The sequence below is a fragment of the Nerophis lumbriciformis genome, linkage group LG27 (assembly GCF_033978685.3).
Source record: "Nerophis lumbriciformis linkage group LG27, RoL_Nlum_v2.1, whole genome shotgun sequence".
Classification (NCBI taxonomy): Eukaryota; Metazoa; Chordata; class Actinopteri; order Syngnathiformes; family Syngnathidae; genus Nerophis; species Nerophis lumbriciformis.
The window spans coordinates 16526376-16532500 of record NC_084574.2 but is presented as its reverse complement, the minus strand read 5'-3'; positions in this window follow the sequence as shown (position 1 = coordinate 16532500).

Here is a 6125-nt window from a genome sequence, read left to right as displayed (position 1 = left end):
CATACAAAAAAGCGCAACCCAACACCTTACAGAACATCCACCTGGAAAATAAAAGGATCGCGGCTGAACTGGACATTGAGGACAGGGTGGACGCCACAGCCAACAAGGAAGCCTTCATCACATTGAAGGACCACAAACCCAACTTCGCAAATAACCCAACATGCCGACTAATAAACCCAACTAAATCTGAAATAGGAAAAATCAGCAAAATAATCCTGGACAGAGTCAACACAAAAATCAAGGACAAAACACCACTCAACCAATGGAGAAATACAGCAGCAGTAATCAAATGGTTCAACAACATCCAAGACAAACAACAGCACAACTTTATCTCCTTTGATATCGAGGAATTTTACCCTTCCATCACGCAAGACCTACTGACTCAAGCACTAGACTTCGCCTCAGACTACGACTCAATCACAGGCAACGAAAGAAACATCATCATCCACGCAAAAAACTCCATTCTCATCCACAACAGTACACCATGGCAAAAAAAGAACAATGCAACATTTGACGTCACTATGGGAAGTTTTGACGGAGCAGAAACGTGTGAACTCGTTGGGAGTTTCCTCCTCTCCCAGCTCGCTAGCCTCAATCTGAACCTTGGTATTTACCGTGATGACGGACTGGCAGTGTGTCGCGCCTCGCCAAGGAGCAGCGAGAATACCAAGAAGAGCATATGCCAAATTTTCAAAGAGAACGGCCTACGGATCACGATTGAAGCCAACAAGCAAACCGTCAACTTCCTTGACGTCACTTTCAACCTGAGAAATAACAGCTACCAACCATTCACGAAACCCAACACAACACTCCAATCGTGCACCATGACAGCAACCACCCACCCACCACCACGAAAAGAATACCTACCGGAATCAATAAAAGGCTATCGATGCTGTCATCTAGCAAAGCTGAATTTGACCAAGCAACCCCCCCGTACCAAAAAGCCCTTGATGAAAGCGGATACAACTTCACCCTCACCTATGAACCAGGAAACCAGCCAAAAAAGAACAGAAAACGGAACGACATCATCTGGTACAACCCCCCATACAGCAAAAACGTCTCAACGAACATTGGACACAAATTCCTCAATCTGATTGACAAACACTTTCCCAAAGACAACATCCTAAGAAAAGTATTCAACAAGAACAACATTAAATTGAGCTACAGCTGCATGAACAATATACGACAAATCATCTCAAACCACAACAAAACAATTGCAAATGAGCCGTCGGCCCTCAGACAGAGTGACTCCAAAACCAACAAAGGATGTAATTGTCGAAAGAAACCTGATTGCCCTCTCAACGGGGGGTGCTTACAAACATCAGTTGTCTACCAATCTAAGGTAATACGCAAGGACATTAACACATCCGACACATATGTAGGATTAACCGAGGGAGAATTCAAAACCAGATGGAACAATCACAAGGCTTCTTTCAGGAACAAAAACCTGCGAAATACCACAGAACTCAGCAAACACATTTGGGACCTCAAAGACAATAATGTTGAATATTCAATAACATGGCAAATTCTTGCATCCAGCACACCTTACAATAGTGGTAATAAAAGATGCAACCTATGCTTGAAAGAGAAACTGTTTATTATTTACCGTCCAGACCTGTCATCCCTCAACAAGCGCAGCGAAATTGTAACAACATGCCGCCATAGACGGAAACACCTCCTAGGTAACACATGAGCCAATCACCACGCCCCTAGGCCAGCCTGTACCCACCCACTCTGTGCCCTATTTAAACCATGGTATGCGAATGCTCCCATTAAAATCTCCTGACGATTGAGGGTACCCCCCCTCATGAAAATATTGCGCTCTACTACGGTATCGAGCACTATTTTTTGGATAACCTCATTAAGACATATATATATATATATATATATATATATATATATATATATATATATATATATATATATATATATAAACTGGACACATATTGAAAGATGATCATGAAGGGAATATCTGCAGGTGTCCACTGTCGTTGATGGCCAAAATGCAATTAAAAAGTAAAAAACCAAATAAATGCATTATGTGCAGAACTGTGTTTATGGCAACTAAAGCATGTTGTTTTTTTACAAAGAATATTCCTGACGTAGAAAATGAAGTTCAAATAAGGCTGTTTTTCAAAATGAAAATGGACCTAAACACGTCTATAGAGAGTGATGAGGCGTCCTGATTGGGTCAAACATGCAGCATCACAGCAATTAAAGGCCTGTCACCATCCTTTCTGCCTTCACAATGGCCTCGGCTGAGAAGCAACAGGCCCTTTCTTTTTCTCCCAGCTCCGACTATTTAATAAGCCAGACAAGTTGTGTTTTGCAGGCGCCAGGCTCGGCTGGGTCTCAAAGGAAGAGATACCTCTGGGAGAAAAAGCTATATATGTGCAGCTCCACTTCAACAATTGTCCTCACTGCATGGTGCATGTATACATAGATGTAGAAATAGTCAACGCTCAAACTAAAATATTGATGCTTATTCATTTCCATGGCAGATACTTTGGTTCCAGATGTGCATTTTATGAAGATAAAATGAAAAAGCAACAAGGAACATCAGCGTCACCCCTTACTATAAGAGCATCTGGTGTTTATATGAAGAGGAAAACAGGTGGTTCAATATAAACCAAATACAATTTCATTCATCTATCTTTATTTAATAAGTTATTGCTGAGTAAATATGCCACATTTACAGTATGTATGGGCCAATCCAACACACTATAATCAATCAATTCAATTCGAAAGAGTACTTTGAACAATATGAACTCTGGAAAAATAATATTTGTTGCATGTCCTTGTGTCCTAAAATTTGACTTTACCATGAATTATAGAAGTATAAATACTTCAGAAATGTTTTTTTTTTTTTTACATATCTGTGTTAACCCTTATCTCAGCTATAATTAAAGTTTATTTTCTGTCTATGTATGCAAACGTGTATGTACTGTCGATGTGTGAGTGTTTTTACAGTTTTAAATTATATATATTTTTTCTTAAATTATTTTTTAATATGACATTCACTGTATATTTCGTTGAAAAAAGAAGCAATGTTAAATGACAATATGTTGTATACTTTTGTAAAACAATTGCAACAACATAATACTGTTCTAAAGTGTATTCTCTAATAATGATATGGTAATCACTTTAATAATAATAATAATAATAATAATAATAATAATAATAATAATAATAATAATAATAATAACAATAATTTAGTTTGCGGGGGTTTTCACTGAGTCTTGTCACCCTAACACATTACTTACCCTTGCTGAAATTGTTTTGAATATTGCACAAGTCACATGGTAACCAAGAAGTTGCATCACTCAGTATTTTTCTGTACATTCATAATATTTCAATGACAGGTAGGGTTAAAATCTCAGCACAGTCCTGTTACCTAAATCATAAAAAAAATAAAATCTTATTTGTTCATTTTTAAACCATTTTTAATCACAGTGACGTGCTTGTGCTATTATCATAAATGCTACAGCATACGACCATTTTTCATGTATTTGCAAATTCTATGCAAAAAAATAAATCCTGTTACTTTCAGTCCTCTTCTTCAAATGAGTTATCTTTGGCTTAGGAACTTGTACTATATATATATATATATATATATATATATATATATATATATATGTACACAGTACAGACCAGAATTTTGGACATACCTTCTCATTCAATGTGTTTTCTTTATTTTCATGACTATTTACATTGTAGATTGTCACTGAAGGCATCAAAACTATGAATGAATACATGTGGAGTTATGTACTTAACAAAAAAAGGTGAAATAATTATATATATATATATATATATATATATATAGTCAAGGTTTCTGTGGTTTATCCGTTTTACAGTGCTCAATACCGGGGTAGAGCGGAATATACGTTGGGTCAGGAAAAAACACAGAGGCTATTTCATCCCTACAAGCCTGTTTCGCAGGTTTCCCTGAAACCTGCGAAACAGGCTTGTAGGGATGAAATATGTTCAAAAGTCCTACCCAGGAATGAGTCCCACAAGCCCGAGGAGAGCCAAAATGCCGCACCGGTCCAAAATGGAAGAAGACAGAACCTCCTACCGACAGTATCTTACCTACTTCGATTTTGTACTTGGGGGAAAAAAAGGCTATTTCATCCCTACAAGCCTCTTTTGCAGGTTTCAGTGAAACCTGCAAAAGAGGCTTGTAGGGATGAAATAGCCTCTGTGGTTTTTCCTGACCTAAGGTGTATATATATATATATATATATATATATATATATATATATATTAGAGATGCGCGGTTTGCGGGCACAACCGCGGAGTCCGCGGATTATCCGCAGATCGGGCGGATGAAATTAAAAAAAAATTAGATTTTATCCGCGGGTCGGGTCGGGTCGGGTCGAGCGATTGAAAAAAAAAATAAAAAGATTTTAAATAGATTCAGGCGGGTGGCAGTTAAACCAATTCGGAAATATATATACATAGTTAAATGTTGTTACCCACATACGAAAAACGAGCAGGCACCTGCTGCATATGCCACAACAGAAGAAAAAAAAAGAAAAGAGATGGACACTTTTACGGAGCGGAGAAGGGACGCCTCGCCGGGGTCCGGGACCGAGGTCCCTTCCCCCGAGAGGGCCCCACCGGGAGCCGTAGCTGAGGCGATCCGCGAGAAGGGCCCGACGCACGTCCAGGGTGACTACCGCGCCCACCGCACCGACACCCCGCCTCGTCCGCCTTCGCCGCGGCCGGCGTCACGCGCAGCAGGTAAGCAGCTTACCTGCCCGCCACCCCCGTGGCCGGGGGCTCGTAACAGGGGTCACTTCGCGCGCTCCGCCCGCGCAGCTTACCTGCCCGCCACCCCTGTTGCCGGGGGCGCGTAACAGGGGTCACTCCGCGCGCAGTGCGCTCACGAAAGGGGTGGGGCTCACCCTGGTTGATATAGAGAGCAGGACGGTGGCCATGGAAGTCGGAGCCCGATAAGGAGTGTGTAACAACCCACCTGCCGAATCAACTAGCCCTGAAAATGGATGGCGCTGGAGCGTCGGGCCCATACCTGGCCGTCGCCGGCAGCGAGACGCGCTTGGAGGTGCGCTCAGCGCGGCTCCCATATGATTGCGCACTGGTGTGCGTCTGGGTCGTGACAGCGTGGCACGCGAAAGTCTGTGCTGCATTGGATCAGTCTCCTTTCTTTAACAGGCAAAAGCTTTATAACCTCACCATACCTGCCAACTTTTGAAATCAGAAAAACCTAGTAGCCAGGGTCCAGGGGCCGCAGGCCCCGGTAGGTCCAGGACAAAGTCCTGGTGGAGGGTTCAGGGCTTCGCCCCCCGACGCAAAATGATTATTAGCATTCAGACAGGTTAAAATGTTGCTAAAACCATCACTTTTCTATCAGTCACAGTGACTTTTCAAAACAAAAATATTACAGCAAAAATCATATGGGTTGATTGACATGTTTATTCTGTAAGCTAACTTCAATAGTTTGAAATTATTTTGACAGTTAATGCCAGTTATCCTGTCAACCTTTCACAAGACTTCAATTTGTTAATTGAAAGTATAAACAGTATAAACACTTTTTACAGTAAACAAATGGTAAAACAGTACTAAACAATTCCATAAAAAAAAAAATTGGTGTCATTATTAACTTTCTGTCCAAGCTTGTATAATCTACTGCCTTGTTCAATTGTAAAAAATATTCTGTGCCTAAAATTCACATTTCTATCACAATTATCATACTGTAAACATGGTAAGCTAACTTCATTAAAATTAATAGTCCTGTCAATAGCATGGAATTACAATTCAAATGTAGTTTTTTTGTAAGCCTTTCAAAAGAATTCAAAATATGAAAAATTAATGAAAATTAATTTAAGCCATCAGACACTTGAAAAGTGGCACATCACATCTCTAATGTAATCATTTGAACTTTTCAACAGAAATAGCACTGCAAAAATATTAAGGACATACTTCTGTATTTTGGTAGTATGCTGTCAACATTTAACAAGATTTCTTCAACTTGGACTTGAAAGCATAAATAGTATAAACACTTTTAACAGTATGTCGTGCTGTGAAATACAGCCGACAGGATTGCGCACCAAACACGAAGCAAGGCCAAAGCGCATGCATGGTGCAGGAGAACAAAGGACTTC